The sequence below is a fragment of the Poecilia reticulata genome, chromosome 13 (genome assembly GCF_904066995.2).
Source record: "Poecilia reticulata chromosome 13, P_reticulata-male-v2, whole genome shotgun sequence".
Taxonomy (NCBI): Eukaryota; Metazoa; Chordata; class Actinopteri; order Cyprinodontiformes; family Poeciliidae; genus Poecilia; species Poecilia reticulata.
The window spans coordinates 30,850,594-30,865,397 of NC_088842.1; the positions used below are offsets into that span (position 1 = coordinate 30,850,594).

A 14,804-nucleotide genomic window follows, 5' to 3' on the forward strand; every position below is an offset into this window, starting at 1 on the left:
CTTTGTAATTAAAGTTGACCTAAAGAGGGTGGAGGTCTGTTGCACTGCAAAAACACAAAATCTTATCAAATATTGTTTGATCCAGTTTCAACTGCAAGTATACTTAAAATAAGACAAAACTAACATACAAGTTCAGCAAGAGAGTGGAGCTTGTTTTAAGTCAATAACGCCTTAATACTGATAAAAAGGTTCTAGTTCCACCGGCAGATTAAAACACTTAAAACATAGAAAAAATGTCTTGTTATAAGTGAAATGATGGGCCGATATTGATTTTTAAATCAATATGAAAGGGGAGATATCATGCCAAATTCACATTTTGCATGTTTTTGTGTTTCACTTTGGGTTTCTTTTGATTCTAAAAACACAAAGTGCTTAAAAAGCACACAGTCGTTTTTGGAAATAAAAGTTTTTGGTGCCTTGAAAATTAGTCATTAAAAAAAACCTTCAGATTTTGAAGTTACAAGTCAGCAGGCACAGCCAGTTACCTAGCAACCCCAGCAGAGTTCCGCCCGTTACCTAGCAACCCCAGTAGAGCTCCCGCACATTTGGTCAGCTGGTTTTATGTGCTGTGCAGTGGCTGCTGGAAAAGACAAACGTTTTATCGTTGAATTATGATTCAGAAACCACTTGCTGCATTCATTTTGGCTGGGGAGAAGGCTACACTAATGCTTTTCAAAGATGTACGTTTGTATAATTGCGCATCTGTTTGCAGCCATTTTCAGGTGTGAGTGTAAACAATGAGTTGGGGGGGGGGGGCGTGGCCACAATGCAGCTTATCTGGATTTAAAGTGACAAAGCGCCCTAAAACAGCTGAAAATAGGCAGATGAGCAGATTAAAACCTCATTGTCTAAGAATGATTTCTGTGCCAAAAATGTAGTAAAAACATTTTTTATAACCCGTAGATCCATTCTAACCTGCTCAAGGAAGCATAATAAGTCACCTTTAAGGAATTACCTTCTTAAACCAAGCTCCTACATCTTGCTGAAAAGTTACTTAAAAGTCAGTTTTGTCTTAGTTCAAGTGTTCTAAGATGTTTTTAATAGAAACTAGACAAAAAATATTTGGTAATATTTTTGTGTTTTTGCAGGGTGGGGAGGTGGAGCAGCGGCAGAGGTCAAAGCTAGCTGAGTCATTCGTTTACACCCATTTCCTGTGACTGGGGCATGTTGGGTGAAGTTCTGGGTTTGGTTTATGTGATGCACGCCCTTCATACAGAGGCACACATTGTTATGCATATGTGTGTCGCATGAACTCATCAACCTGCTGTTTATTTCAATTTAAAATAAATCAGTGAGGCAATGTCGGAAACAGAAAATAAGTCCTAAATCAAACGTCTTGTGTGTCTGCATAAAAACCCCTTTATAGTGAATGAAGGATATAATTCTGTGTTTGGTGATGATTCAATAAGATTTGAACTGTCTAAATATTCTTCCTTACAATTTTTCCTGCGTATTTATATTGAATCAGGCCCTGCGGTCGATTCAACATGCAGAGACCTCCAACTTTCCATGTAGGAGTTCTGACTTCAGGGGATGTTCCGTTAAGGTTTTCCAACTTGGGATTCGGAAAAAAAATTATATCTTCCCCCGTTTGGAGTTGCCAGCTAAAATATTTTTGGGAGTGATCACTTTAATGGGGGAAAAAGAGGAATAAAAATGTCAACTTCCTGTTTGCAGGCAATGCTAACAACAGCCACTGCACAACTTGCTGCTACTTTTAAATTTGCAATAAACAGAACTGAGAGTCCAAATGATAAGAAGATCTTTCCACTGATATCTCCATCATCCAGATCGCACAAATAAAAATAAAGTTATCAAGTGTTTGCTGAGGGAAATAACTTTTGTCTGATTAAAAATCCAAATTATGATTTGAAAACTTATCAAATGAGAATCTGCTGGGGTTGCTAGAAAATCATGGTGTAAACTGAGCAGCAAGTTCAAATGAGGTAGAAATAAAATGAGTTAAAAAAAAAAGAAAAAATTGGATTCAAACAAATGAAATTAACTTCATTAAATTAATTCTGATTTCTTTTACTAGAGTTGATGGTTTCAGCATTTTGCTGTTTGAGTCTCACACTGGAAGGAGATGAAGATCTGTGGCACAGACTAGCAGTAGTTTTAATTAGTTAGCATTAGCTTCCGCTAGGTTTTTATGTGCTTAGCAATTTAGCTTTTGCAGAGCTAAGAGTCATACTTATCCAATACGTGGTTACTGAACCTGTTTGGTTAGCAGTGTCCACCATTAGCACTAAATTCAGCTGATTTTATTGCTATTGCAACCATGGCGGCCATTTTCAAGCATAAAAAAAATATTGTATGATTTTCATCTTTAGAAATGGCTGCCATCTTGATGTTTTCAGTGGCTAGCAGGTTTTCTTGTTGTTTTTAACAAAGCAAACCCCTGGGGACAATAACTGGTATTTCTATTGTATTCCAGTCTGTCCCAACTGGAAAAACGTGGAATTTTGCAAAGGAAAACTGAGCAATATTGCCACAACACTGATTTATAACCATCAACTTTTATGACAAACAGTGGTTAGCCAGAGAATTATCACTGTAAAAAACTACAAAATGGATCAGGCAGTTGTTTCTGGATGGCTCACAAAAAACAATCATCATCATCATCATCATCATCATCATCATCATCATCATCATCATCCAGTAGCATTAGCCCATCTCACAGCAATGTTTTTCTGAAATGAGTGATTGTGGAGACAGAGGGAGAGATCCTTCTCCTCCGTGTGTCAGGGAAAAGGCACGCTTTGGTCTGGCATTCAGGATCCTGAAAACATGATTTGTAGCCGTAATTGAATGTTTTGCTAACGCGGTTTTGCTGCTTTAATTTAGATCAATCATCTTAAATACTTTGCTCAACCACCGATTTCCATCATGCTTATTTTCTGCATGTAATAGTTTTGCTTTCGGGTTCTTTTTCCTGCGCTTCAAGGCGTCGAACAGATAAATCAGACTTGACAACAGCTTTCACATGGATTAAAAAAAAAAAAAAAAAAAGTAAGACAAAACCTGGAATTTGACAGTGTAATTAACTCACTAATTAGCTTTTTCCCTTTAAAACCGGACTCAGTTCAGTTGGATGTTTGCCACTGCGGTCCAGTGAAACAAAAGAGGGTGATATCTGCTTCTTTTTTCTGTAATAGCACCTGAAGAACAGATGTTTCATCACCTCGTGTGGTCCTCGTTTTCGCCGCACCTACGCGTAGATCTGGAGCTTTCTCCTCAGCCTGACCACCCAGGAGAGCAGGATATGAACTAATACTTTACAGTAAGGAACTCCACTCCCTAGAGATAAAAACCGAGGCGCCCGGTGATGAGTCTGGAAGGTACCCAAAGGTCTACCAACAGTCAGAGCTAACCTACAGGAAAGTCCACCAGCAAAAGCAACAGGAAAAGGAAACTCTCCCCCCACAACATCCTGGATGTATTTGTGCTCCACAGCTAGAATTGGCATGCTTCGTTTAGGACACAAAAACAGCTGCGTTCCAGTTTCTCTAAAGTGTGAAATTATTTGACGGCTGGGAAAGTAATGGCTTCACAAACACAAAATCTTACCAAGTATTTTTGTCTCGTTTCTAGTGCAAATGTTTTAACTTGAAATCAGATTAAACTGACTTGCAAGTAACTTTTCAGCAAGATAAAGGAGCTAATTTATTAATATTAAAACACATGAGAAAAATGCCTTGGCATAAGTAAAATAATCTACCAGCGAATCATTGAGCTGCAATATCTTGCTGATATGTTGGGATTAGTTATCTCCATAGACAATGACTTTTTAAAATCAACATGAAGGAATTATTGACTTATTATATTGTCTTTTCATCAATGCAGATGAAACAAAAACTTTTTCATCAATGTTAATGAATCATTTACTTAGAACCAGCTCCTATATCTTACTGAAATTTTGATTTAAGAGTTAGTTTTGTCTCGTTTCTGTCATGATGTGGTGGTTTGGAGGTGGTGAGATCAAACCCAGAGACCCAGGTGGTAGAAAAAATTACGAGTTTAATGATGAAAGCTCAAACAGTCCAATGCAGGCGGCACGGCAGAGAGTTTAGCACACAGCTAATTACCGGTAGCTACTGATACGCAGAAGACTGAAAACGAGCGCTAACGCTAACCAGGACTTCGCAGTTCAACTGGAGAGCATAGACGTTAGACGTGCGACAAGAACTGACATTAGACGATCCGACAAGAGACAAAGACAACAGGTGGGTATAAATACACAGGGAGGGTAATCAGGAAAACTAGACACAGCTGGGATCAATCAACAGGGAGGACAGGACATCACAGAGACTCATGGGGGAACAAGGACACAGAAAAAACCAAGAAATAAATTCACAAAAACACAGATCGTCACAGTTTCAAGTGTAATAAAATATTTGTGATAGAAACTAGATCAAAAATATTTGGTAAGATTTTGTGTTTTAAAGGTGCAGTTGAAGAATTGTCTTTTAAAACATACAATTTTTACTGTAGATTTTGTTCCTGTAAAATGTTTGATTCTGAGATTTTAGCTTTTCTTACTTCAAAACTTTGAGACTCTCATTCTACAAATTATTTTGGTATAATAACGCAAAAACTAAAACTTTTACAGAGTATTTTTAGTCTAGTTAAGATAAGTGCAAATATCTTAATACACTTCAGATTAGGGATGGACAAAAAGGCTGAAAATGGATTACAATACAAGTATTTCATATCAGTTTTTATCGATAAATATTTATTAATTTTTTTGTTTTAAATATCTGAAATACGGCCAAGCCTTTCCTGTTTTATCCAGTTTTCACTCTACGCCGTTGTTTTTTACTTTTAAACAGTTAAGAGGCACAGTGGGGAAACATTAAACTGCTTCTGCGTCAGTTACTCAACAGGCTGTTGCTAGGTAACCAAAGAGTGAGTGAGTTGCTAGGTAACCAAAGAGTGAGCGTGTCAGTTGGTGCCACCAACCTAGCTTAGCTAGCCATGAGAGGCTGAGCTGTTTAAGTTCATCTCCCCGTCTGGATTGGGGTTCAGTGAATATTCTATAATATTCTATCAGATGCATTATCTATTGATATTGATCACATTGTCTATCGCTATAGATATTGCGATTGATTTATTGCCCAGTCCTACTTGAAAGTTTTCAGCAAAATATAAGAGCTTGTTTTAAGTTAGCAATTCCTTAATATTGATGGAAAAAAACTAGTTTTACCGGGAGATTGGTTTTCCACTTATAACAAGACATTTTCCCCATGTTGTAAGTGAAATAATCTTCTATATTTTCATCACTATTAAGAAATTACTGACTTAAAACAAGATCTGTATCTTGCTGAAAACCTACTTATAAGTTAATACACTTTAAAAACGACAAAACTAAGACATTTTCACTGGAAACTGACAAGAATAATTAGTAAAATGCCGTGTTTTTGTCATGTGAAGCTTGTTTCGAACCCTAGTTTGGCCTGTTGATGTCTCACCGCATCATATTTGAGCTTCTCACACCATTTCAGATGATTTTTCCTGCAATCGTTCTCTCTAAAAACTGTCTGCAGGGTCGTATCTTTCTTTCATGTCCTACAGTCATCAGAGTGTGTCGAACCAGACAGCCTGAGTCACTCGTGATGCTGTGTTTGCTTTTTGTGGGAAATCTTGTCCATGTGTTGTTCATTGCTCATAAACAGGAGAAACAGAGGCTGTGAAGTAAAATAAACTGGCCACAACATGTCGCCGCTACTGTCAACTGCTAAACGGGGGGGAAAAAAACCCAACAGGCCAGATGAAAGCAGAGCGGCTTCTCTGCAGACTCAAGGTGGGCGTTTCTAAAGAGCAAACACTGATTGGATGGTCCCAGCAGCAGAAACTTACAAAAATCACTCATCTGCGGTGACTGCAGCAAAAAGTGACGGTTATGGATACACTTTCTTTGTCTCATGGCAAGTTTAACAGACTTTATTTTTGCACTTTTGTATATTTTTATTACGTTTTTGTTCCTTTTTAACTACTTATGTCTGTCTTATATTATTTCAATAACCAAAACTGACTTTGTTTTTAATGTAATGGTAAAGTATCAACATTTAGGCCTCTTTATAAGCCTTTAGATATTAAAACAGTACAACAAAGTATTAGGTGAAAACTAAAAAATAAAATGTAGAAAGTATCACGAGAATAAAGTCGAAATAATAAAAGAATAAAGTCCTAGTTTTAAGATATTTTGCTCATATTATTTTATTACCACTGAATATTAGGAATTTATTCTTGTAATCCTATGACCTTATTCTTTTAATTAAAATTTTTTTTCTTAGTATGGACCTAATACGTTGTCGTGGAAGTGATATTTACGTTGATGCTTTTATTTTGAAATGTAACCGGACGTTCTCTGTATAGAGAGGCGGGAAGAGAAGTAATGGAGACGCCGCTAATGTCGGACAAGCTAACACGATCTGCCGGCCGTTATTATATCTAAGTTTAACTTACCCACAAGTCTTCCTACATCGTTGGTTACAACAGCAAGAGCAAACAGATAAATCACGGTTTGATGCCATATAAGTGCGCTAGCAATATTTAAAAAGAGAAAGAACCGAATGACAGCCGTTATTTCGTTCGGATGAAAGGGCTGCCGCTCTGTCACTTTGATAAATAATCCTCCTGATTCATGGGCTCAGCCGCTGGACGGCTCTGCCTCTCTAGCATGCTGGCACAGCTGTAGGATGTGGGAGTGACACGGAGTTTGTTACCTCCAGGTGAGGTTAACACAGCTTTAAAGAAACACTGAATACAAAACTATCAATCAAGAGCCTGCAAATGTTGGAGCTGAAAAGGGCAGAAAGAACATCTTGGGTTACGCAACAGCGGCCACCCATGATGCAGCTTTTTAATGCTTTCTGGCAAATAAAATCACAAATTAATCCAAAAATGATGGACACTTCCATCTGATCTAACGTCATATATCATAATTGGATGCAAAGTGCTGCCAAAAAGTGTAAAAAACCTCTAACTCTTAATTTAATGCATTTTATTGGGATTTATGTGATGGAACAACACAAGTAGAGAATACAGATGCCTTTTTGGCTAACTTTGGAATATTTTGTACATTTTGAAATACATAAACAATAACACCAACAAGCATGTAGATGATGAAAAGGAGAGGACTTAGGATGGAACCTTGTGGAACTTGTAAGACACCTTGTAAGACACCACAAAACCACCATCATTTCACTGCAAAAACATAATCCTACCAAGTATTTTTAGTTTCTACTTCAAGTATCTTACTACACTTGATATAAGACAAAACTTAATTACAAGTAACTTTTCAGCAAGATACAGTAACTGTTTTAAGTCAATAATTTTTTAGTACTTGTTCCACTCGCAGATTATTTGACTTATAACAAAATGTCTAGTTGTAAGTGAAATAATCTGCTAGTAAAACCAGTACTTTTTTCATAAATATAAAAAAATTATTGACTAATATTAGGTTAATATTTCTTACTGAAAATTACTTGTAAGTTAGTTTTGCCTTATTTCAAATGTACTAAGATATTGGCACTAGAAACTAAATTAAATACTTGGTGAGATTTTGTGTTTTTGCAGTGCTGTCTGTACAACATGATTAATGTTCTCCTTACACTGCAAAAACACAAAATCTTAGCAAGAATTTTTAGTCTCCTTTCTAGTACAAGTATCTTCTTACACTTGAAATAAGACAAAACTAACTGACAAGAATCTTTTCAGCAAGATAAAGGACCTTATTTTTAAGTCAACAATTCATTAATATTGACATCTTCATGGCAGGAGTGGCCATGAAGATGGATCATGTTACCAAGTGGGAGGATGAATAGGCGGGAATCAAGCACTGAACCTTGGAGAACACCCTGGTGTAGAGGGGCTACAGTTTACAAAGAATAAACTGTTACCAGTTTATGATGTAGAACTAATATGGAGCTAAATTGGGGCCATAAAATTTGTTCGAAAGAAAAAAAAGAATCGAAACTTAAAAATTATTTTGAAACAGGAAAAAAAATTATCTGAAAAGTAGTTTTGAAAATTTCTGTCAGTTTCCAAACTTTTCTTTTAATGTTTAATTTTTTTTCTGTTTCAAAATAATTTTTCAGATTAATTTTTCTTCTTTTGATTAAACTTTATGGCCACAATGTAGCTTCATAGAATAAAACCAAGACAGTAGTTTTAAGTATAAAAGTACTAGTTATTGTGAATAAGTACCAATAGAACTAGTATTTTTTTAAATCAATATTAAGTTATTATTTACTATAAACAAGCCCCCATCTGTTTCTGAAAAGTAAATTTTTAAGTTAGTTTTGTCTGATTTCAAGTGTACTTAGATATTTGCAAAACAAACTGTGTTTTTGCAGTGTATTTCTAAATTGAGATTAAACTACACGCAGTTGGACTCTACACTACTAAATAGACAACCTTAAAAGGAACTTGGTTGGACTAGATTTTATTAGAGGAATCAGGTTAAATGCATGCCACACTTTTTAGATTGGTCTATCTCAGGGATTCCCCAACTCCAGTTCTTTAATTCTCCAACACACCTGCATTAAATGGCTGAATTCATTCGTTCAGCTTTGTTGACATTGTGTAATCAGCCGTTCATTTGATTCATGTTCTCATAAAATCCTAATAAAATACATGGAGGTGTGTGATTGTAATGTGACAAATTGTAGAAAAGTTCCACACGTTTTGGAAGGGAGTGTACCAGCGGTTCTGAAAAACAATGTGAGATCATTGGAAATGTTTGCTATTCTTGGATTAATTCGGGTGTTTGCTGTCGCAGGGAAATGAAGAGTTGCATCGTGGGTGGCCGCTGTCTATTAATACATCCCGGATGTCACCATCTTTCTTTCCTTGTGCCCACACATGTCAACCTTTTCAACTTGAACGTTTACAGCTTCTTGATTCATGCCGTCTATTTCACATCCTCCAGTTCCGTCTATCTGTTGTCCTTCGTAAAAGTTTCTGTCGTTCTCTCTCCAACCACACAGGCATGGGTTTGCTTGCCTGAATTTCTCATTTCCTGTTTGGGGCGTGTATCCCATCCCTTGTTCTCGTGCCCAGCACACATCAAACACAAAACTGCTGCTGGAAAAAAAAAAAAAAAGAGAAGAAGAAGAAGAAAGAAAAGGCAGCAGAGGACATGCTGAAGGCATATAGCTCTGAGAATGATGGCTAAATAAGATGTGAAGATGTGAGTGGTGGATCGGAAAATCTTGACCAATGACACACGGAAAAAAACAAAAGAAAGTGGAAAAAAGGAGGTCATAAATGCAAGGTGGTTATTTACTTACAAAGTCCAAATAAGGCAAAAAAAATCTGCAGAAAAGATGAGCTCATCCCGCAAGATGGCTTTTTTATCCTTATCTAACTTTTGAGGAATGTGGGCTGATTTCACTTCCCATTGTAATCTGCTTTTATTTCGTGTAATTATCTGTTCAGCCGGTTCTTTTTTTAAATTTCCTGTGGTGCCAGTCGGTTGGATGAGAGAGCTGCTTGAAGTTAAACAGCCCAGAAACTTTGTCCTCCGGTCTGCTTCACATTTTCACCATGAAGAATCATTTGCAGTCGGGCTGTGTGTGGGCTCAGAATCAAATATGGAGTCATGGTTTAAGAGGCTAACATAATTATCCTTACTTTATTAGTTCAAGAGTCCTACTTGACTACTTCTTTAGGGGGAAAAAGGGTTTTTTAAAGCGTTTAATCATGCTAGTGACTAAATAAACTGAATGAAATCCACTTGAATTGATTTATAAGAAATGTATAGTGCTGGATCATAAGTTTATATGCGCCAAATAAAAATACTTTTTTTTTTTCTAACTATATGAAGTTAAGTCAGACTAAACCTTTGTTTTCCATTAAAATCACCAAAATTATCTCTATTTGCTAATTGCCAGAAAACTTTACAAAAGGATTATTTTCTAGAGATTTTCTGTGATTTATTATTAAAAAACATGAAGCGTCATCATCCTCCAACTTCTTCCTGTCGTCTTCTTCTTTGCGGTTTCCAGCAGTGGCAACATCCAGTTGTTGTTCATGTGACTTCTGGGATGTGAAAGAAAAGGTGTTTCCATTGCATTTTTGCAAAAAAAAAAAAAAACAAACAAACAAAAAAAACACACCTCAACCAACTGCCATTTTTTAAATCTAAAAATGAATGTTTTCTACAAAATTGCTTTGTTTCCTTTAGGCAAATTTATTTCCGAAATGTCAAATTGTGCAATTATATGGTCAATAGGAACACGTTTGAGTTAATTGGTTACGCAAGAACCTTGACTTTGCTGCCTATGTCACCTGTAACATGGGAAAAATGACTTGTTATAAATGAAATAATCTGCCAGTGGGACTAGAACTGGGTTGCTAGGTAACGGGCTGGGCTTGGCTGGGGTTGCTAGGTAACGGTGCAGTGGAATATTCTATCAGTCGAACAATGTTTATGGCTTATTGACTTAAAGCTCTTTTTTTTTGCTTGAAAGTTATTTTTAAGTTAGCTTGGTCTCATTTCAAGTGTACCAAGATAGTTAGACTGAAACTACTTTGTAAGATTTTGTGTTTTTGCAGTGTAGCTTTTCCAATATGATACTGTTGATTCTCTCCTTTTGCTGCAAAAACGCAACATTTCGCCAAGTATTTTTAGTGTAATTTCTATTGCAAGTATACAAATAACTTACAAAGCTTACAGCTTACAAATAACTTTTCAGCAAGGTGTAGGATCTTGTTTTAAGTAAATAATTCCTTCTTTCAGTAAATGTAAATGTACTTCCACTGGGAGATAATTTCCCGTATAACAAGAGATTTCCCTATAAGTCAAGTAAGCTGCCAACATATTTACACTAGGAACCAGGTCAAAAATATTTTCTGAGATTTTCTGTTTTTAATATCAGTAAACATTAAACACTTCCAGTTCCAGTTAGCTGCTTTTATTGCGTGAACTTGAGGTAACGACCTCATTTTAAACCCCCAGCAGCCCTGCGGGAAATGTAAACAGAAGCTGAGCAAAACGTAAACATGAACGCTTTTCTGTACGCTCGTCGCATCCCCGCCCTAACCGCTCTGCTTCCAAGACACACAGGGCTTTTAATGTGGAAAGGTAAAACGGCAGCAGGTATGCATCACGTTTCTTTTTCCACTGACATAAAGTTTCCAGCTCCTCGTTCTGCTGACTGAACCCTCCATGTGTCGTGTCAACGCCGACGGAGGCTAACGCCGATCGCTGGAACACAGACATGGGATTTTGTAACAGCGCAGAGCTTGAGCAACCGCCGCAATTTGTGAGTCAGAAACAATTGGACGTAAACGCTGGATTACTTTTGAACTTGTAAATGCAGTAAAGAAGAGGGTGGAGTCCTTCTTTTTTTTTTTTTTTAATTCAGATTTATCTTTCGTTTGGCTTTGAAATATCTGCCCTGCCTCTAAGAAAAACATGTGGTTCAGATAAGTGCAACCCCTCCACCCCCCACATACAGATTCCCTGAAGTCAAGCACTCATTAGTGAATTACTTGGACAGTTGGGAGGGAGGCAGAGGAGATTGTTGCTATCTCTGCCAGGATGAAGCAACATTTAAAAGGGTGGAGGAAAAGAAAGAGGGGCAGTTTCCTCAGAACTGAGAACTCTTACAGATCCTTACAAAAGTCTTCATGCTAATAAAACCTTTTCAAATGTTGCCAAAACAACAAATTTGCCGTATTTTATTGGGATTTTTTTGAAACAGATACGTGGTTTTAAAAGGATTTTAAAAGTTAAATAATTGATTCAGACTTTTGTTTGTCTTAAACTGAATCAAATCCAGAGGTGCACTGCAAAAATACAAAATCTTAGCAAGTATTTTTGGTCCATTTTCAAGTGCAAATATCTTGGTACACTTGAAATAAGACAAAACTAACTTACAAATAACCTTTTTAGCAAGTAAATAATTCTTGAATATTGATTAAAAAATAAGTATTAGTTCCGCTTTCAGATTATTTCAGTTATGACATGGGAAAAATGTCTTCTTATATCCCCATTTTTTTGGACCAGTTTTCGTAGTGTATAATTTAAAAAGAACTTCATCCAGATTTTAATGTTAGTTTGTGGTCAGTTTGGCAGTGGGTGAGTAGTGGATATTAGGGTTTATGCGTTTATCATCTGCACAGAACAGGAAATGGAGGAAATGAAGACAGATGTAGAGAACAAATAGCAGAGGACCAAACACTCAACCTTGAGGAACACCCTGGGATGGAGGAGCTACGGACGAGGAGCAGCGGCTGATGTCGATAAACTGTTGCCAGCTTGTGAAGTAACACTAATATGGAGCTAACTGGAGACCATAAATTTGTTCAAAAGAAAAAAGTTTGAAACTGAAAAAACCTTGAGTCTGGAAAGTAGTTTTAAACTTTTTTTTCAGTTTCACATCCTGTTTTTCAGTTTAAAAAAAATTCTTTTAAACAAACTTTTTGGCCCCAATTTTGCTCCGTATACGAAAGCCAAAACAAGTACAAAAGTTCAAGGTCCACTGGCTTGTTATAAGTTGAAAAATCTGCCAGTGGCACTAATACATTTTGTCAATATCAAGGAATTATTTACTTAAGACAAGTTCCTGTGTCTTGCTGAAAAGTTACTTGTAATATAGTTTTGTCTTATTTCAAGGGTAAGAAGATATTTGCACTTAAAAATGGAGAAAAATGCAATGATTTAGTGTTTTTGCTGTGTAAATTCCTCTAGTGTAATGTTCTGTATTTACAATGATGTTAAAATCCAGAATGTATTTATGGCAGGAATGTCCAAAGTGTGTCTATGGGCTGTTTGAGGCCCTTTGGATAATTGTGTTTGGTCCTAATTCAAAAATGGTGTGAATTTATGAATAATCTGAGATTTTTACAGATAAATAAAATCTTAAACATTTGTTTATTTAGAAAGACAAAGTATTTTCCTGTGTTAGCAATGTTTCTGTTTTCATTTATTTCACTTTGCTAAAACCAACAAATGCTGTACAAATGTGGTTACAAAAGTATTCAAAAAATAAAATAAAATCAAAAAAGACAAAGTCAATAAACCTCAAAAAAAAGTTTGGATGTCATTTAATACAGCAACTGTGCAAGACCATGTGTATATTTAGGGCCATCAATGATTAATAGATTCCAAATTAAACTACTTTGCTTTATTTAAATAGTATAGATTTAGTATATTCTTGAAGAGATGAAAACAACAAATGTCTTAAGAATTAAATCTTTAATTTAAAAAACAAAATATTGTCCTAGAATGCTCTCTACTTGACAGTTTTGACCCCAATGGCCACAAGTTTGGGCACCACTGATTTAGGGGACAGAATACAAAAGCACTCCGCACCTTTCAGTATCATTTTCATGATTCTGTGTTCTCACGCAAAGTCCCAATAAAATTAATGTAAGTTTGTGGTTCTAACATGACAAAATGTGGCGAAGTTCAAGGGTCATGAATACTTCTGCAACCTACAGTAAGATAATAAGTAGTAAAGGTCTGGAACGAGTCTATGTAACCGAATCCTCCAGACTCTCTGAGACTTCATCATTCACTGGCCCTGGAATGCCACTCACGTTCACCCTGACCTTCATCTGCTTCTTTCTCTGGTTGCTCGTATATCTCCGTTCGTGTTTGTTTTAACTTTCTCAGGACCCCTCCAAGGCTCATGCGTCGCCCCCCCGTGAGGACAGCCCTCCCCGGAGCCCCTCTGCTTGCTTGCTCTCCGCCAGCCAGATTTCCTCTGCCAATCCCCCTCCCACACCGTCTCACCCACTCACTGTCTGCGTTTACCGAGGCTGGGACGTCAGCTCGATCCCAGCCGGCCTTGTTGTGTTTTCCTTCCTCCCACCGCCTCCCTCTGCGCTGTATGGCAGGCCGTTATAGCACAAAATATGCTGCACCATGCTTACTTTCTTATTATGGCGCTGCATTAGGGACATAGAAGAAAACAGGAGAGGTAAATTTATGCCAAAAACAAGATTCATCTCCAAACTTTTCTAGAAAAAAACTTGAAAGTTTCTGAGTCTTCAAAATTGAAAATTTGCAAGAAATCATAGAAATTTTCAGATAAATCTCAGAAATAAAAGTTTAAAATGTTCTCTCTCAAAAAAAGATTAAATTAGATTATTTTCACACATTTCTAGAAAAATTGTGGAAATTTCAGAGTTTGAAAAGTTGAAAAATTGCTCAAAAAGACTGATTTCTTTAGATTAATCACGAAAATTTTCTAGAAAAACCTCAGAAATCTCTAAGTTTGAAAACTTGACATTTTTTGACTTTTGAAACTTTTTATCTGTTTTTTTTATTTATTTTAATATCAGGAATGAAATTACCACAACAGAGTATTAGGGCCACGCTAAGAAAATTAAAAACATAATAAAAGTACGATAATAAAATCACGGTATTTCAAGAATTCCTTGGTAAATTATTGGTCTGTTTATTGTTCTTTTGTTTGTGTCGTTTAATGTGGGAAATTTACCAAAATAAAGTATTGATTGATTGAATAAAGTATTACAATTTAATTCTTATATTATTTAAACTTTTTCTCGTAATAATGTTTTAATATGACTTTATTCTTGCATTATTCACTTTTTTTCTTGTAAATCTATGACTTTATTCTCATTTTTATTTGACTGTAATCTTGTGATTTTATTTTATGTTATTTTCCTAGTTTGGCCCTAATATTCTGTCATAATTACATTATTCAGATAAATTACTTTCATTTTGGTCCCTAAAATACAAAAAAAAAAAACGTTGCAAAAGAAAACGTAAATTACGGATCGCTAGACAAAACCGATTTTATGTTAAAACAGCCTGCCATACA

General features: G+C 36.1%; 1 long non-coding RNA gene across 2 annotated transcripts in view; it reads right to left on the reverse strand.

Moving 5' to 3' along the window:
* Positions 1-14,804, reverse strand: part of LOC103475122 (uncharacterized) — a 28,856-nt gene that overhangs the window by 5,417 nt on the left and 8,635 nt on the right. Inside the window, exon 3 of one of the 2 annotated variants that reach the window (XR_535297.2) lies at positions 8,127-10,047. The exons of the other annotated variant lie outside the window; for it this stretch is intronic. This is a non-coding gene — a long non-coding RNA (uncharacterized LOC103475122). Of the gene's footprint in view, positions 1-8,126; positions 10,048-14,804 lie in introns of those variants that run through there. 2 annotated transcript variants of the gene reach the window in all.